Source organism: Macrobrachium rosenbergii, chromosome 14 (assembly GCF_040412425.1).
Source record: "Macrobrachium rosenbergii isolate ZJJX-2024 chromosome 14, ASM4041242v1, whole genome shotgun sequence".
In the NCBI taxonomy this organism is placed as follows: Eukaryota; Metazoa; Arthropoda; class Malacostraca; order Decapoda; family Palaemonidae; genus Macrobrachium; species Macrobrachium rosenbergii.
Window position 1 is genome coordinate 12,452,803 of NC_089754.1, and position 20,000 is coordinate 12,472,802.

At 35.2% G+C, this 20,000-nt stretch overlaps 1 long non-coding RNA gene across 1 annotated transcript in view; it reads right to left on the reverse strand.

Moving 5' to 3' along the window:
• Positions 1-20,000, reverse strand: part of LOC136845568 (uncharacterized) — a 301,515-nt gene that overhangs the window by 186,180 nt on the left and 95,335 nt on the right. Inside the window, exon 2 of the long non-coding RNA XR_010855185.1 lies at positions 5,968-5,988. This is a non-coding gene — a long non-coding RNA (uncharacterized lncRNA). The remainder of the gene's footprint in view (positions 1-5,967; positions 5,989-20,000) is intronic.

Here is a 20,000-nt window from a genome sequence, read left to right on the forward strand (position 1 = left end):
TGGCGCCTTTAGAAGAGGAACCCCATCTCACGAAGAAGGTAATGTACCTGAATTAAGATTCTCTCACTATTTTATTTTCTTTTCTCACTGCGATTTACCTCAGCGAGACCTGTGTTCGTAAGTGAAGTGCTTAACATAGTAACGTAAGTGTATTAACCAGTGTTGCAGGATTGAGTTGCTTGGCACTATAAGTGCAACCCCCTTGTCTCCCTTTGACTAAGCTGTCGACTTTTTAGTAATCATTGCATTCTCAATAGCAGACAGGAGTGCTTGCTGTGGAACTATCTCATCATCTTGGGTGTGCATAGTGGCCTAACCCCTGTATCTCCCATTGTGGTGCCCTTTCAAGTGGCCCCCCCTTGCATATCATCGTGGATCTTCCATCTACTGTATAACTGACTGGTCGACAGGACTCTGTTCACCTGTTCATTATCCTTTCCCATTCTTCCGATTAATTAATTACATGAACCCTAAGCGTTTACCTATTCAATCCTTCATTTGAAGAAGGTCTTAAGCCGACATTTTCTAATAAGCTTTTGTCTGAACCAAGACCTACAGTAGAAGTTAGACGCTACTACCGGCCCCTTCCATGGTAAGTGCCGTGAATCTCAGTTAAAAAATTCTGTGGCCTTAATTAAGCCATGTTGGCCTCGGGGCCAGATCAAAACCATATCATTGTTATAATAGGTCTCAACATTACTATACAAATATGCAGGTTCAAAACCACTAATTATTTTCTGGATATATTTAAGGAGGTTCTAATATATGCATTAGTAATATTCACTAAATGGACACTGGCATCTATAAATTTCGGCATATGTATATACTGTATATACATTATATATATAAATATATATATATATATATATATATATATATATATATATATATATATATATATATATATATATATATATATATATATATATATATATATATGTATAATTATATATATATATATATATACACATATGTGTATAAATTATATATTCTTTTTCTTTTATGTGTATTTATTCCCATTTTTGTATGGGGTAAGCAATATACTTTTGATTTGGTTACATATCGATGTGTATAAATACCAGACCCAACGCCCTTCTTCCCAGCAGCGCACATGGCGAGAGTTCGAGACGTAGATGTTTGTTATATTTATCTGTCCATTTGCTTTTTATATCCGTTGATTACTAGCAAAGTTCAGCCGGCTTGCGGGATTGAATACAGCCATCGAGGCTCTTGTATATATATATATATATATATATATATATATATATATATATATATATATATATATATATATATATATATATATATATATATATATATATATATATATATATGTATATATATATATATATATATATATATTATATATATATATATATATATATATATTTGTTATATACTTTTGTATATACATATATATTTATATATACATTTATTTATGTTATATATTGATTTATATATATTTATATATACATTTATTTATAGCTTTGTAGCTTTTAATCAAGTTAACTGAAACACTGCGCTTGAGTATGTAGATCTAACTGTTTGTATAAAAGACTTTGCTATATAACACGAAAAGTCTCTTAGAATATCAGTTTATTTAAATTTGCAAAATTTAAGAATTTACTAGGACACTAAGACAACCTGCATTTCAGTCTGTGGTATATACATACACGTATAACACACACACACACACACACAACAGATTGCACTGAAACGAAAAAAAAAATAGCCAAGTCTTTTTCCAAAGCGATGGTAACATAAGGTGAAGACCATCCTACATATCATTTCCTTTGTCCGGAAAAGGACAAAAGCTTTAATGAAAGGGAAAACGGGGACGGAAAAAGGTACTTTAAAATGGGAGTTACGCATGAAAACCCTATGGCTTTCTAAAATAATGGGGACGTTTCACAAAGATATCTGTACACGAATGTCACGCTTCTCTTCCCCAGTTTGCTCTTTTGTCAAAGAAAACTGATGTGTATAAGACTAAATAATCTCATCCAAATGCTTCATCGATCATTTTTTATTATTTTATGTCTTCCGATTACATGGTAAAATTCTTTAGCGCCCAAGTACTGAATTTTTCCGTCATTCAAACTTTCTTAAACATCGCAGGTGTGGTAAAATACTTTTGTTGAAGGTGAGCTGTTTTCTAGCTATTTTGCTGTAAACAATATGAGAATCTTTTCTTAAATACAAAAGACTAATTTGTTAATAAGCACAGATATCTATAAAGAAAGCACATTTCTCAAATCAAAATAAGGCTCATTTACCTTGGCAATAGAAAGATACATTTTCCATAAAAGAACAATCTTGCAATCCAATCAATAAAAAAAATTTAAAAACCAGACTAACCGTGAATTAATACCTGTAGTGATGTGTGAAATAATACATTTTTTTTAGCAGAAATTCATAAAAAAAAAAAAAAAAATTTCGGGCATCAGTGAGTAAGGATGAACTAAATTCATGAAATGGAACATAACTATATTCTGATGAATGAACAAGGATGAAGCATGGAGAAAGTAGAAATAAAAAAATAAGGCAAAAAATTCTAACGAAGTGGCAGTAACTACTGAATGAGCTGCCTTCGCGGTCACAAACAGTGGAAAATGGCGATATTTTTAATTCCATAATAGGTTTCCCAAAGAAATAAACAAACTCAGCCACGCCCGCCCTCGTATCTTTCTTGGGACTTAGTAGCCTAAATTCAGAGGGTCCAAACCAAGTCCTTTACACTGATTAGAAAATGTTACCATTACGCTCCTTGTAGGGACGTTCCCTGAATCTATGTTTCCATATTTTTCTCTGGGAAAACCGCAGTATATGGTCACCACAATTAGTTTTTTCATCTTTAATTAGCATAACACAATTGTTGTGCTTTGGTAATAGGCAGACATTTTTAAGCTGTCTTTTCATTCGGTGCAAGACAACAAATTCCTGATTCTGGGATTTGGTCTAGAACTTCCAATGAATATCTATTCATTTCTCTTGCATATTTTTAATGGCAAAAGCCTATTATTATCACGAATTCTTTCAGATGTACTAAAATTACATTATTTTAAGCATTAAATGGGAATTTGTCTTGAAAAACCCATGTAAAATCTAAGGATGAGCATTAGCAAAGCCAAAAGACGTGAAGGAAATATGCTGCCAGTTAATCTACACTTCACTTGAAGGGCTAACATGTCTCTCATCTCGTCCATGTCTTTGATACTAGTTTTCAGACATGTCATTTTTTTTTCTTTCGTTTTCATAAACTCCTACCCTCTTTTTACTTGTAACTAGATATATTTCTAATTGTCTATCAAATTAACGCTATTTTCACATTGAAGCGATTTTCCTGGAATCATTCTTTCAATGAATAACCTTGCCAATGTAATCCATTCAGTCATTATCGTCGGTTTATTTTTATGGAACAGCATTTCACCTTTTGTTTTACATTCAAATGACCATTTTTTCGGCTTCCTGGGTGATAATTTCGTTTGTTAAGATTTTACTTGTTGATTAGATTTTCCGGGAAGTCTGTGTTATATACTGTTTGAATTTCTGTTTACGTAGCGCATATTCTTTTGGGACAGCCATAAGAGAGTTCCTATTAGTCTGATACTTTTCCCTCTGCTTCAATGCAAGCACTCGAATGTGATAATTCGGGCACATATACATTTATGATATTGTTCCTATAATTGTTATGACTGAGATAAAATAAGTGTTAAGGCAACTCTGGTTATTAATATCAGAATCATTACTGAGCATTAATCAAACCTACACCGCAAGTGGTGGTGTCATGAGATTCTGGCTTGCGAGTGATAATCGATCGAACCTTATGTTTTCGGGTGAAAAATTTTTTTTTATTCGAAAATCACCTTATTAAGCCATATATTACTGGCTACGAGGGACATGGTATACGTGATGCGAAGTTATCATCTAAAGCACATCCTTGTCGTTGGACTCAACTGAGGCTTTGCTAGAATTAAATATTGTTTCGTCCTTTACAAAGCCATTGGTCGTTATTCATCTTTGCAAAAGAAAAGAGAGCAAAAGTGCTCAAAAAAAACAGAGGCTAATCAAAACTCCAAACAAACTGTGGATTCATTAGCTGTTCATCCCCTTCGAATGCCTTAAAACTAACACTCACGTACAAAGCAATGGAAGTCATGTCAAATAACTAATCTAAATATTAACTAAAAATAATAATTGATAACTATATAATAAAACGAGCGAGAGGAGACTTCCGCAATAAGAATACTAGGCCAGGATTTACTCAGCAATGGCAGACTCACCGCCTAAATGGAAATGCATGCTACGTAAAGCAATTTACCCATCGCTGACTTGGCCTCCCCCCCAAAAAAAAAAAATTTAATCAGAGATGCCATACGCAATGGGTTTTGGAAAAGTAAACGCTATTGCGGGTATGTGAAATAAGAGAGAGAGAGAGAGAGAGAGAGAGAGAGAGAGAGAGAGAGAGAGAGAGAGAGAGAGAGAGACTCCCGTATGTAAACTTCAGTCGTTCGCTGGTTTTGTTTACCTCCACTCTTATGACTAGGTGTTAATACAACTGTAAAGGAAAAGATTTTTAGTGTTTTACAGAAATCTAATGAAGAGGATTTGGGAAAAAGAGTGGGATCTTTATTATTCCGATTTTATCATCACTGATACAAAAAAGGGAAATCAATTTCAACAAAATATAAACAATGTTTAAAATACTGATGTTTAATTAGCGTGGCAGTGATTATCAGAATGGATTAAATATTTTATTTTCCTTTTCAATGTTCCTGAAATGTTCCGTAAATACCGAAGAGCTATGTTCAGAAGAAAAAATGCCCTTGTAACAATCTCTAATCAGTTCAACACATGCACCACTCAAAAAGAAACATTCCGTGACAAAAGATAAAAGAACTGGATAAGGTAGAATAGCCTGGTGCTACCACAGATTTATAATAAATAAAATATTAAGGACGGTTATGTAGAGAATGATGCTTATTCCTTAAGCCACTACAAGAAAACTGGCACGTGAACTGTTTAATACTCTGAAATTTGTCTTGTAGTCTTCCAATCATCTGCGAAATTGGGATGACACACCAGATGTGGTGTTTTCTGTACAGGGGGATCGTCCACGATTCCAAAGTTACAACGAGATTTCGACGATAAAAGTTTTCGAGAATTTCCTTTTTGGTCAACCCCTTTCTAAAGGAATGAGGTTTTGGGTGAAAGCAAAATCTACTCATTTTCCTATATCTGGATCTGGAATATATTAACCTTTACGATGCATTTCATTTCTTCATCACTGAGATAATCTCATACTTTTATGCATTAATAACACTGCAAGAAGTAACTACGGAGTTTTCCCTCATGTTGGCTCGGAGTCACTAAGTAATTTCCTAGACGTTAACCTTAGAATTACTGTTCATTCTGTCGTTCAGCGGTCTATGCTTACACTTTACATTTATTAAAAATGGAATTTACTGAAAGCAGTTACAATTTTCCCAGATAAATTTGTAAATGTTGAATTACACAAAATGTTACACAACGTTTTAAAATATTTATGAATAAAACTTAAAAATCAAAAAAGTCGGTTTTATGGATTAGTAAGTCAGTATTACTTAATATGATCTTTATCTTTTTAGCTGATAAGGTACGAAGTCGAGGTCATTGGAAATATTTCTCAGTCTTTCAAGAAAAAGCCATGTGATAACAAAAGTGAAAGAGCACTCCACCAATATTATCTTGCTCAATTGACTTTGTATACCGTACGATGGCCCCCCTATTCGGAAACTCTCGATTACCTGAGTATTAACAAGATCAAAAGATCAGCTTCAGAATGTTTTCCACGTCTAGATTTATTTCATCTACAGCGACAGAGAAATTATGTAAAAGAAAGTTTTCTTAAAATTACCTGATGACACATGAGACGATACCCCTACTAATATTTGAATCTACTGTTTATAAGAGAGAAAACATAAATACCTTTCGATGACTGAAGTTCCACTGAAACAAAAAAATTATAATAATCAGAAAGAATAACAACAAAATTACATCCACTGAAACAAAAAAATTATAATAATCAGAAAGAATAACAACAAAATTACATCAAGCTTCATGCAAAAATTAAAAAGATTCACAAACTACTATCAAAATATGACAACTACTTCATAACACGTTATCAGATTTAAAGTAACCCATAAACACAAGAAACAATACGAATCCATGCAAAAAGATACAACTCGGAAACCGCCTATTATTCACATACGAAACTTTTAAATTCCATAATCGATACTCACTGAATAAAAACGACTTATGTGCCAACAAATTGAAGTATTCAAATTCAGAATCGTCAATGAACGCATTAATCAGAAACTATAAATAAGAAGCAACTGAACAAAATACTGTCAGTAAATAAGAACCATAAGGTAACATCTCCATAGAGTAGAACAGAAACTGAAAAAGCTGTAAGCCAGTAAAAATAAAAAACTCAACAACTGAGAATCCGCAACTAAGAAGCCAATAAATTAGAATTAATAATAAAAAAACAATGAGTAAGAAAGTAATGGAAACAAAAAAGGCCATAAATCAGATTCTATAAATGATATGCCTTTGAAGCCGAGTAACTGAATAAATGAAAAAACATATATATAAAACTAATGAAAACGGGAAAACGTTAAAGACAAAAAGAAAACAGAGTAGAATCATAACACAAGGCCACCTAGGATCCCTAATCATCTCTATCTCAATAACTACTACTTACGTAAAAACCCAAAATGACCAAACACAGGAGTCCTAGCCATCTGCTTTTTTCATCTGCCTCGTTTGAAAAAACTCTCTCTCTCTCTCATAAAATCTGGAAAGCAAACACAATTCCAGCTTCTTTTTTTACGATAAAAAAATGCTTGTCATTAAACAACTTGATACGGAAGATACACATATTTCTTGTTAAAATTAAAATTCTCCCTGTCTCTCCCTCGTAAATGAATAATAAATCAAATCCTGCTCCAATTCCCCACCTTTTCTATTTTTTCTGTCTTTTATGGAAAAATTCTCCCTTCAAACACCTTGTTATTTCTCTCTCATAAAAAATTTATGTTTTTATTTTCTTTCTAGACAATAACTTGCAAGCTTGTGAAAGAAGACTTTTACTATTATCAAAGCCATTTTTTTTTCCATTTTAGGTATATATATATATTTTATATTTTATATATATATATATATATATATATATATATATATATATATATATATATATATATATATATATATATATATATATATATATACACACATTCTATATATATATATATATATATATATATATATATATATATATATATATATATATATATATATGTATATATATATTACATATTTGCAACTATTCCTCATGCAAGCGAATAGTAGACACCTATTTTTAAGATACAGAAGTGCACAGACGAAGTGTATCCCGTCGCACGTTATTTTATTTTCTCTTTACCTATCACCTCTGCGCTGACACCTATATCCTTTGGCTTTCGCAGTAATTTTTTTTTTTATCTACAGCATCTTTATGCAGGTTACTGAACACAAAATTTTTTTTACCTTTATGGGAATTTCATCGTAAAAAATATTAAGAAAACTGCTAATCTGTTCTCGTTACGTTTCTGTTTACACTATCATTAAAAAAAAAAAAAATATATATATATATATATATATATATATATATATATATATATATATATATATATATATATATACATATAATATATAAGTGTATATATGTGTATATATATATATATATATATATATATATATATATATATATATATATATATATATATATATATATATATATATATATATATTTGTAATTTTTCTCCATAGTGTGAAACAGTGTTGTTTTAAAATCTGACGTGTCCATTCTCCTTTAGTCTAGCAATGCCCACAGATATATTATTATCTAAAGTCAGTCAGAGAGAACCCAACTCGCAAAACCTATCACAAATCTCTCCCCTGAAAAGTTTCACGAGATTCAGGCGTCAAACATTTCAGTGTTAACATGTTGACGGCTGAGGCTTCGTCCTCTCCTCACCTCACCCGAAAAAGATTTGGTCGGGAGATGTCTCTGTTTTTCGCCTGTCTGTCCCACCGTGTGTCCCTTTCCCCCAATTGTTGGCGATACACGAAAAAGGACGAGGTGCACCTTTCGGAAACTGTGGAAAAAAAATGGGGACTGATATTCTTTAATGCCTCACAGTACTTTTAAGCTGTATCTATAATTTTACAGCTTACAGTGTCTAAAGAACAATAGTATAGTAATACGGGTGCATTAAATTCTATCACTTCTTTTCAGTTTTATGGCTACTTGGACTCATGACGTCACCGTAACATTCAGTATTATGCAGTACAAGTCTGTAATAGTTTCACTTGAGAAAAAAGACAGACGCTGACCTAAAGATAAAATAACGCATAACTGGGCAAGAAATTAGCTATCGAATGCTGCTTCCAACTAAGATTCTTTCAGTCGTTACCGTCCAAACTCACAAGAAAAGTTTGAAGTTGTTGCTGAAGTTGCTGTTATCAAGGGTCAGCAGCAAATGAAATTTCTCCATACGGAGAAGGAATAAAAAGGTGAAGTACTGGTTCCTTAAAGAATTGCAGAGGAAAGGTCTGAGACAACACGAGGGAAAGGTGCTATTTAAAAGCAACTCCTTTTTATCACTAAGATATCACTAAGATATAATTTTCTTGTGGTTTTCGCTTGCATTAAATCAAGGCACCTCCTGTGATAATGTGAGCAGGAAAGATGCGTATGGCCCACAAAACAGAATTGCATTTTGGCTGATGAATGGCTGGCTTATGTAAGCAGGGATCACGAAACTATACCAAAACCTCAAGATGAAATAATCCAAATGTTCATCTTCTGGTTTGAAGCGTTTTCAGTTTCTCTGTCGAGATAAATTGCTACAACATAAGGGCTTCTGGAATGAAGTTTCGCGGAAGCATCAGGAGGAATACAGAAAGAATAGAAAGGTTCTTTCTCTTTCTTGATACTCAAAACATACATCTACAATCTTTCTAAATAAAACAGAGATGATAATAGTACAACACAAACTAATTTTTTCCTTTTCATTTTTAAGAGGTAGATTAAACAATAACATCAATGCAAACGAAAAGCCCTATAACGAAGATTAATACAAATTTAGGCAATGTGGCAAAACAGAATTGAGATTCTTGTCAAAGTCTGAAGTAAAATAAAACTATCTGAGGAGCAAGAAGTCTTCCGACAAATGGAATGTAAATGAAATGATTGATACAACTGGGACAAAGAAAGTAATGTATATTCTCTCTCTCTCTCTCTATAAATATATGAATATATATACATATATATGAATATATATATATATATATATATATATATATATATATATATATATATATATATATATATATATATATATATAGATATATGAGTGTGTGTGCAACTTAAGTTGAAAATCATACCAACAAATTTACGTGGAAGTACAAAGTCCTGTTATACCCTAAGAAAAATAACAGATGAGAAGCCACTGAGGGGTACTTGATACATATAGCAAGATAAGAGAAGATGGGGCCTAACCACCGAAGAGTCCTTTTCTACGAAGTGAAATTCAGAAAGAAACAATTGCAGCCACTGATGCAATTCAAGAATCTATATTAAGTCTGATGACGAACTAAAGCCTTAGAAATCAGTATTCACACTGAACCATACCGATTCGAGGAATGGAAACATCCTGAATAGACCTTTATAAAGAAACGAAATTTCATTATCGATTTACATGTAGGTGAGAAACCGTTCAGGCTGCAATACTCACGCGAGACAATGTCGTGAAATAACTATGAACGCGAATCTCAAACAAAACTGCTTTCCTTTTAAGAACCAAAAAAGGGAGAGAGGGAGAGACACTGACGTAGAGAGCAAGAGAGCAAGAGAGTACGAGGGGTAGAGTTTAAAATATACGATGGGGGTCTTTGGGTAAATGACAATAAACAGCGAAATTAGGAAACGCCTTTTAGGTATGTTGGATACCAGGGGATGAGGGAAGGGGTCCAATTGGTACTGAAGCTTGTATTCGTTCACTTTCTACACTATGAAATGTCTGAGCTTGGGATGCTAGTCTCTCTCTTAATCCACTTATTTATGTTACCGTCTGGGCCTTGAAAGAAGAGTTATGACCATATATTCGAAATGAAAATAAATTATGTAAAATTATAAAAAGAAGCAATCTGGATGAGATTACTAACCCTTAAAAAACTCAGTTTAAAAAAAAAAAAATTGAAAAAGAAGAAGCGAGGTATTAAACATGAAATTAGAGACAGCATGACATTCATCTACAGATTTCATTGTGAAACTTCTCCATTATTTTAGAAATCCATATAGTCTTCATAACTACCATTTCAATGGACCTTTGTTTCCTTCCCCGTTCTTCCTATTCATTAAGCTTTTCTCCTTTTCCGGACAAAGGGAATGATATGCAAGATGGCCTCCACTCTACTTTATCGTCCCATTTTAAGAATATTTGGCTCTCTTCTTTTCATTTTCTATGCTATCTGTTGTTTGCATGCGATATTTCATTGCATTTACAGCTAACTGAAATGATTGCTGTTTTAGTGCCCCCTGTAAATTTTGATATATTACAAATTTAATGAACGGATTCCTTTCAAAATAAATTGTTATATAATCGTTTATGTATACATATATATATGTGTGTGTGTGTGTGTATATGTGTATATATATATATATATATATATATATATATATATATATATATATATATATATATATATATATATATATATTTTTTATAAATCTTCTGCTGTTCGCCCTCTATGCATTTATTTGTAGAATATTCTAACTAAGGCGGGAGAAGACGGTTGTCTCGGCCGAGTTAGTGTAGGAAATTCAAAATTTAACGCCCGTTCATAGCAAGGATAGGTAGCATTAGGGACTTAACCCCACAGGAAAAGTTTCCACAATTAACCTTATGGTAGGGGATCTTAAGCTACTTCTTTCCTGTACTCTGTCGGCGGATGTTTTGACAAAATTTCAGACCCTGAGGGCATGAACGCCGCTCCTGTGTATTTGACCCAGCGAGGTCGAGAGAGAGGGAGCAGCAGACCTCCATCACGAAAGCACGTCGGATGCGACGGCTCCTTCACCCCTTTGTCTTTTAAGTCTTATGTTACTAAGTGAAGTGGCGAATTGTCAATTTCCTAGCCTCTTTTCCTGTATTTCCATTTTTCCTTGTTCCATTCTTCCGCCACCATATAGATAACCAAGCAACAATTTGCTTTTACGAAGTCTAGATTAAGCATAATTTATATTGTTTAGCGACATTCAACTATTCCCGTGATTTAACTAGGAATTAGGGAAGGAAGCAAGTCATTACATTCTTTATGCACCCTAGTGTCTCGAATCCATTGTTCGGAAGAGCCAGTTGTGTTTTAAAACCATACTGACGGATAGAGAACTGACTGTGTCCGAAGTCGGGCGATGGTTAACGTAAAGTCCTTAGTTACTGTATATTCTTTGTGTCGAGGGTTCTCCTTGACTGGCGACCTTATTTCATTTATAACAGCTGTCTTTAAGGTTAATTTGTAGCTTCAATTGATAGATTACGTGTGGCCTTGGCACGCAGGGCCTTATTATTTACGTTAATCCAGTAAATAACTCATCAGCCAAGCTCCCATACATAACTATATATATATATATATATATATATATATATATATATATATATATATATATATATATATATATATATATATATATATATATATATATATATATATATATATATATATATATATATATATAATATATTATTATGGTTTATATATATAAAGATGTGGAACTTACCATATATTTATAAATATTACTACAGGTGTGACTAGGAAAACATAAAATGAAATCTATATGAAGGCCTTACTTCAACATGGAAAGTTGCAGATTAACACTTAGGTCCCTTTTTAAAATCTCTTATACTTACAATTAAAATTTAATACAGGTGTGAATTTCGAAAACATAAAAGAAAAAACAGATTCCTGTCAAACATGGAATATTGCAGATTATATATTTATATATAAAATATATAAATATATATATATATAATTTAATATATAATTTTTAAAACCAGACAGGTAAAACAGATATATAAACAACAATATATATATATATATATATATATATATATATATATATATATATATATATATATAACATATATATATATATACATATATATTATATAATATATACTATATAATATACATCATATAATAAATTATATAATATATATATATATATATATATATATATATATATATATATATATATATATATATATATATATATATATACATATACAGGGTGTTTCGAAATTAGAGGGCCCCCTCTCTACAGCACAAATTAAAATTGATATGAACAAAAACAAAAGTAATTCAGAACAGGTATTTATTTAAGTTTCTCTCTGAGTATTTAACATTGTGTGTGGCCTCCATCTGCCTGTACCACAGCCTGCATTCTTGAGGGGTATGATTTCAGCAAATTGCAAAAAAGCTGAGACTCAAACTCCATTTCCCTGAGCACTTCGGTCACCTCTCTTCGCAGGTTGTCAAGGCTTGGTCTACCATCATAGTTCACTGTGTGCACTTCAACATGATCCTTTAAGATACTACCAATGTTTTCACACACATTAAGGTCAGCAGAGCTACCTGGAAATTCACTTGAAGAGAAGAAATCGATACCACTGTTGTGAAGCAGCTCCTGTGTCTGAAAGAGCCTTGAAACATGTTGCCTTATTATGCAAAAATGTGACTTCTTCAACTAACACATTTTCAGGATCTTTGAGGAAAGGAAATACTCCACCAGTAAGCACAGTTTCTCTGAAGTATTCACCATTCCATGACTGTCCTATTTCTGTGATGATCCACATTAACCTTTTGGCTGTGAAACAGAGAAAAATTCCCAAACATTCAGGAAATTTCACTACTTGGCGATAGAGCACGTCATCGCTGATATCATCCAACTTTGCAGCCCAAATGATGTCATTTTTATGATTTGGCTTCCTGACTGTGTAAATGAAGAATTCATCTGATGCGGCAACATGGAGAAAGTCAGCTTCGTCCCAATCTTTAAGAAATGAACCACAAAACCATGCACGGTCTTCTCTCTGTTGCTAAGTGATGTTGGGTTTGCTGATAACATGAAAAGGCTTGATAACAGATTTTCTCAACTCACGATATACAGCACTATAACTAATCTTCTTTACCCCTTTAGTTTCTAGTTCAAGCGCCAATTTACATAAAGACTTTCTTGGTCTACCCACTGCCTCAGCTATGATGTCTTTTGACTCCTGAGAAAGGACTTCAGGCCTTCCAAGATTCTCACTCTTTTCGCGATGACAGTCATATGGATTTTTGTTCTAGTTTCTTTTAACAAAGGATTCACCCCTTTTAATGTATTTAGCTATCCAGGAACGTGAAATGAAGGATACACCAGCATCCCTGGCCTCTCTGAAGGTTATAGCCCGGATTCGGTCAATCCATCTGATTTCCTCCGAGTCGTTAGCCATGGCTGTATCTAACTCTGTCACTCAGTCTTAAAATACAAGAAATGTAAAATGAAAAATTGCTTAATAGAAACTTAAAATAATGTACTTGGAGATAGGCTATAGCAGAAAACTTCATAACTTTCCATTTGTTCTGTGGAAGGGTGGCTCTAATTTCAAAACACCCAGTATAATATATATATATATATATATATATATATATATATATATATATATATATATATATAATTATATATATATATATATATTATATATATATATAAATGGCGCAAATATATAATATTGGTATAATATTATATATATATGTCGGCAGTCAACCCATATGGAAGGTATAGTGTGGAGGGATATATATAACTTTCTATTTTATATATCACTTGCCTATGGAAGGTATATATATATATAATATATATTATATATATGTTAATATATATATATATATATATATATATATATATATATATATATATATATATATATATATATATATATATATATATATATATATATATATATATAATATATCTAACTGGGCAAAGGCCAATCTTGTTTTCTATAATGTCGGCAAACCCACCTGTTTTTACTCTTTTGGCTCCTCCCTTGCCTTGGAAGGCAAAATTAAAAATTATATATATACTATATTAATTACTATAACTATTGAACAACTGGGACCAGTTTTCCCGCAACCTCACCTGTTTTTACATAAACAAATAAAAATTAATGTCACTCATTAATTACTAGAACTGAGGTTTCAACTCGCCCCTTCATAAACTCTCATTCCCCAAAATGGTTAAGCCTAACTCTCTCTCTCTCTGTCTATGTTCAAAGTGACTGCTTTTTAGGCCTAATTCCAGCTGACTGTACCTTCCAAGGCAAGGGAGGAGCCAAAAGAGAAATTTGGTCACCCCCCACACTGAACCTTCCACGTGGGTTGGGCCGACATTATAGAAAACGTGACAAAGATTGACCTTTGCGCCATTTGGTTAGATTCCCGGGGTGATCCCCGAAGGTTATAAATAGACACTGCAAGAGAAATCGAGAGAAAGACCGCTCAGAGCACGACCCGAGGACAGACATCCTTGCCTTGCCTGTCCTTTGGAATCAACCACATTTTCGACACCGTGCTCGAAACCAGTATACTTTGTAGTGGCATTATAATTCCTTCCTTCATTGCCACCGACTTATCAACGATGACCGTCATCTTGATGAAGATAGGCCTTGACTGTGGAATCCCTCGGCTGATCCATGTGTAGTTCCCCTTTCCACTGCAATGCTTCTTGTTCCAAAGACATCATCAGCGTAGACTAATTATTCTGAGTAGGATTCATTATTTTAGCAGGACCTTTTTATTACCTGCCAGTAATTTGTCATTCTTCTGATCTGTGTTATGTAAATATAATTAGTTAGGAGAACCCTTGAGTTTACGTAATTTCCCTTACATGAAGAAGGCCCTAAGCCATAGATTTCCTTTGCTTTGTCTACGAATTGTCCTAATATTGAGTCAGATGTACAATAAATAAAAGGAACTCCCTACGTTATCCGTTGCCACCCAGAGTCAAGTAAGTATCCCCCGGACATTCGTAGCAACTGTCGTACCATGCCAGGATTCGAATGCCTTGCAATTATCAGCAGAATAGCAACTGCTAGCTGGTCTGCATAATTTTAGAGACAATCTTGATATCAAAACCCCCTTCATTTTTAAGCACGAGTAGAGACAGTTCCACAGCGTAAGTACGTGTTGAAATATTTTGTTTAGGTTTATGCTAGGTGCGAAAAGTGACTGCAATCAGTATTGGGTAATTGACAGACCACATGCATGCCAAATTAGTTCACGAGAGGAGAAAGTGTATTAAGTTTTCCAGAACAGTTTTAACAGCTCTCCTAGGGCTGGCCCGAAGCATTAGACTTATTTTACGTGGCTGCATGTTTTAAGAATAGGGACCTAGATCGTGGAACAACTCAGTCGAAGAGAAATGAAATCACCAGAATAAAGCCCTAACTTCCAGCCGGCGGCGGGAATCAATCACACTGAAGCTAACCAACTCGGCCAACAAAGGGCTGGCTCTCACGAGAGGAGAGAGTGTATTAATAATTCCACAACAGTTTTGTGCTATTGCATGTTACTGTAAGAATAGAAGCCAAACAACTCAGTCGAAGAGTTAATAAAAGAATAAAGCTATTTTCAATCACACGATAAGATAATTATCCTGAATTCCCTAGGCACACTGTCTGACCACTTTGACTTCAGCTATTTTGCATCACTGGATTTATCCTTTCTCTCTCTCTCTTTCCATCGCTTGATCGATAGGAAAAGCTAGGAAGTATTTAGGAATCCAAATTTCCGCTTTCAAGACAAGAGAATAGTAAATTCCGACACAGAACTTTCAGTTCCAGGCCACATGGGTCCATCCCTAACCGTCCGCCATCTTTGATTTGTGAGTTCCATTAGAAATTCTATTGTTATAAAACTGCACACACACAGCACTCATATATAAATCCTTTCATTCGCTAATTTTATCCATACATCCGTGCATCTCGTCGCATTTTGTAAGTAATAACCCTTTAATTCTTTAACTGAGTAGGATATTTGTCAGCGAGCCCATAGTATTCTTGTAAATTTATTCATTAACAAAAATATAAGCGAGAATTCCTTAGTTCATTCATTACTGCAGGAGGCCCGAGCAGGGGTAAGCCCAGGTAATGAAAAAAGAAGGGCAGACATGCGGTCAAGAAGACACACCCCCCCCCCAACTCATTCATTTGTCGGCAGATGTTACAAGACCAGAAGTAAACATCTGAGTACACGTGTGGGCTTAGTTGTTTTGATAACAGAGACTAACCATTTTTTTCCTCCCCCACAGCAGACCCCACTGCCTCTTTGCATGTTATATGATTAAGCAAACTTTTTTTCTCACCCTCGTGCGTTGGAGATCTTAATATTCGATAGGATCGATGTACTGTTTTCATCACACGACATTTAAAATTATTTAACAGAGCAAGGAAAATTTCCTTTACACACCATAACCCAGTAAGCCTTTTCTTTTTATTAGTTTTGCAGCGTCTCTCTGCAAAATAAAATTTACATAAAGGCTTACTTGGGCCAATTTTTCGTTCATTAAGAACCACTAAGTCTATTCAGACATATTAACAAACACCCTGAAGTTTGTCTTACTCAGGCATATCAATTTTTAACTGAAATTTGTCTTATTCAGACATACTAATTTTTAAGTCTTTCAGACACCCTGAGGTTGTCTTATTCAGACATATTTGTCTTATTTATTCGTCTTATTCAGACACACTAATCTTCATTCATTCTGAACAACTGAGTGTTTCAGATTTGTCTTATTCAGACATATTAAATTTTAACTAAGCCTTTGTCTTATTCAGACATATGAATTAACAGTCTCTTCAAACATCCTGAAATTTGTCTTATTCAGACATATAAATTTTTGTTCATCCTGAACAACTGAGCTTTCAGACATCCTGAAATTTCTTATTCAGACATAATTAATTTTCAACAGTATTAGTGTTTCAGATGTCTTATTCAGACATATCAATTTACGTTCATCCTGAACAACTGAGTGTTTCAGACACCTGAATTTTAAGTCTTTTCAGACAACCTGAATCTGTTCATTTCGAACACCAATGAGTCTCATCAGACATACTGAACCTGCTCCCTCGAACAGCCTTGAGTCTTTTCAGACATATTTGATTTTCTGATGGGTCCAGCACATATAAGCATTATTTCAAGATGTCTATGACATCCAGAGCCCAGCAAAATGAGGACTTCTAATTCTACATGTCTGCTGGAAAGGACATGGGACTATCTGGACAAGCCCTGAGGGAATGGGTCCAAGAGAGGGTAGACGGTGCCAAGGCGGAAAGAGATGCAGAAAGAAGAGCCCAAGAGAAACGAGAAGAGGCAGACAGACAGGAGAATGAGAAAGAAAGAATAGCCTAGGAGAAACGAGAAGAGGCAGAAAGACAGGAGACAGAAAAAGAAAGAATAGCCCTGGAGAAACGAGAAGAGGCAGAACAGAAAGAACAGCCCAGGAGAAACGAGAAGAGGAAGAAAGACAGGAGAGGGAAAAGAAAGAATAGCCCATGAGAAACAAGAAAAGGCAGAAAGACAGGAGAGGGAGAAGGAAAGAGCTCATCAGCTTGAATGGCAGCTCACGACATGCACAATACATCAACACCCTCTCCTTACTCAACCCTCAGCAGTGTAGGCACCTTCATCAGAAAATGGGAAAAAGCCGAGCCTGAAGCCTGGCTCGACCATATTGAAGAGGTCCTGACGACCTATCAGCCTCTACTGAAGAAATTTCTCTGATCCTGGGACGGCACCTTGGAGGAAAGGGTGCCATTGCATTCAACACTCTGTCCCCTGAGGATCAAAGAAATCTTGACCTTGTCCGCCAAACCATTATAAAGGCTTTTGAAATAACTCCCGACTGTTGGAGGAAAAGGGGGAGAAATATGCCCAAGGAATCAGGACAAACCTGGTCTGAGTGGATTATTATTATTATAAAAATAGTTTAACCTGACCATCAGCTCTCATAGGGCTGGCCCGAAGGATTAGGATGAAATGACAAGTCTAGGCTAGAAGCCTAGCACTGGGACCTATTAGGTCACTTGTCCATGATGATGAACAAAAATGAAAATGAAATTAAAAGCTGTAAAAAGGCATACGCTTTCATACTGGAACACACTCACACAATAAATACATTTAAACTCATGCTTCCATACATACTAAAAAGGTATATCAAAATAAATTAAGTAAAATCATAAAATTTACTTGTTTTAAAATTCATTATACTGATTGATTGTTTTTTTATATTTTTCCAATTAATTTGCAGCTTCTCATAAACATTAAAATTGGTGCTATTGAGAATGTTGAAGATTCTGACAAAATTTCTTCTATAGTTCTATTTCCAAAATTTGATAATCGTTGCAGGTTATATTTTGGACATTCACACAGTATATGCTTAACTGTTATCAGCACATTGCAATCTGGGCATTTGGGAAGAGGGCCACAAGGACTGTTCATTAAGTGTCCATGTGTCAAACGAGTATGGCCTGTTCGAAGACGTGTCAGAATGGTCTGAGTGGATCTTCAAAAAGACCCAGGCCCTAAAAAGATGGCCAGAATCTCTGAAAGCCACTAGTATGGAGGAAGTCCTTGAACTCTTCCAGCTCGAGGACTTCTTATTTTATGCCCAGCCAGCTCTCACCACTCATTTGTGTGATAAGGCGCCTAAGACAGTGGTCGAGTGCTGCCATTGGGCTGACATATGGGACACACATCACCCCTATCTCAGTTCCCATGGCCAAAAATTATATCCCTCCCTGCCTGCCTCGGCCAACTCCCAGCAACCTCACAAGAATGGGCACTCCCCTAAGAAACCTGTGTGGGTAGTGTAAATGAACAGGGCACTCCACTGAACAGCGCAGCTTGAAGGCTGAGAATCAGCCAGAAAACCCCCCTACGTCTTCAAACGGGACAACACCCCGAGCCACAACTGGGTCATGGACGAAGGGTAAAGGGCCTGCTTCCCCCTATGTGACAGTCCAGGTAAAGATTATAGCCGGACTCATTGCCCGGCTTGCAAGGTCTATGGGCACTCTGCCCAATGGACAAAATGCCTTAACAATAATAAATCAAGTACGCCTGCCCTTGCCTTGGCAGTCACCAATCCAACATCTTTAGGTCCTCCAGACCAGGGTCCCATTTATGTGGCACTTCCCTGAGGTAGGTGCGCCCGCCAGCCAAGTCAAAGCATTTGATGATTCTGGCACATAAATGTCCCTCATAAGGGAAGACAAAGTTCCCCGAGGAGCTACCATTAATAGACGGAAACTCGTCATGATTGAAGGTATCAGTCACTTTAAAATGATACTTCCTACTGTCAAGTTGAAGGTCACGAGACTTCACTGATCTGAAATCTGCGACCTCGCAGTCGCCAGATACATACCTAGAGGTTATGACCTCCTCCTGGGACAGGACTTCCAGTCCCCATCCAAGTTAGAGCAATCCAGGGGTCCAAATCCCCCAAATCATTTATTAGGCACAAGTAAAACTAAACGCATCGATTTCGTTCCACTGCTTGTGCCACCTGAGTGCAATGTGCAGTGTCCCTCTCCACCAAGATCAATTCCCAATCCCATTTCAGTGCCCGACCCTGCCCCAATGCCAGTGCCAGGGCCCCAAGTAGATCCCCCTCCAGGAGATCCTGCCCTTGATTCACACTCTCTGCCAGTGTCACTTGGGTGCACTGAGCAGTGCCAAGCTCCGTCCGTCCCGGACGAAGAGCAAATTCCAAATCAATCGTTAGTGCCTGGCCCTGCCTTAGTGCCAGTGCCAGAGGATGCCCCTGATCTCCACCCCAGAGATCCCAGTCCGAGGTCCCCTCTCTTCTCCTGGCT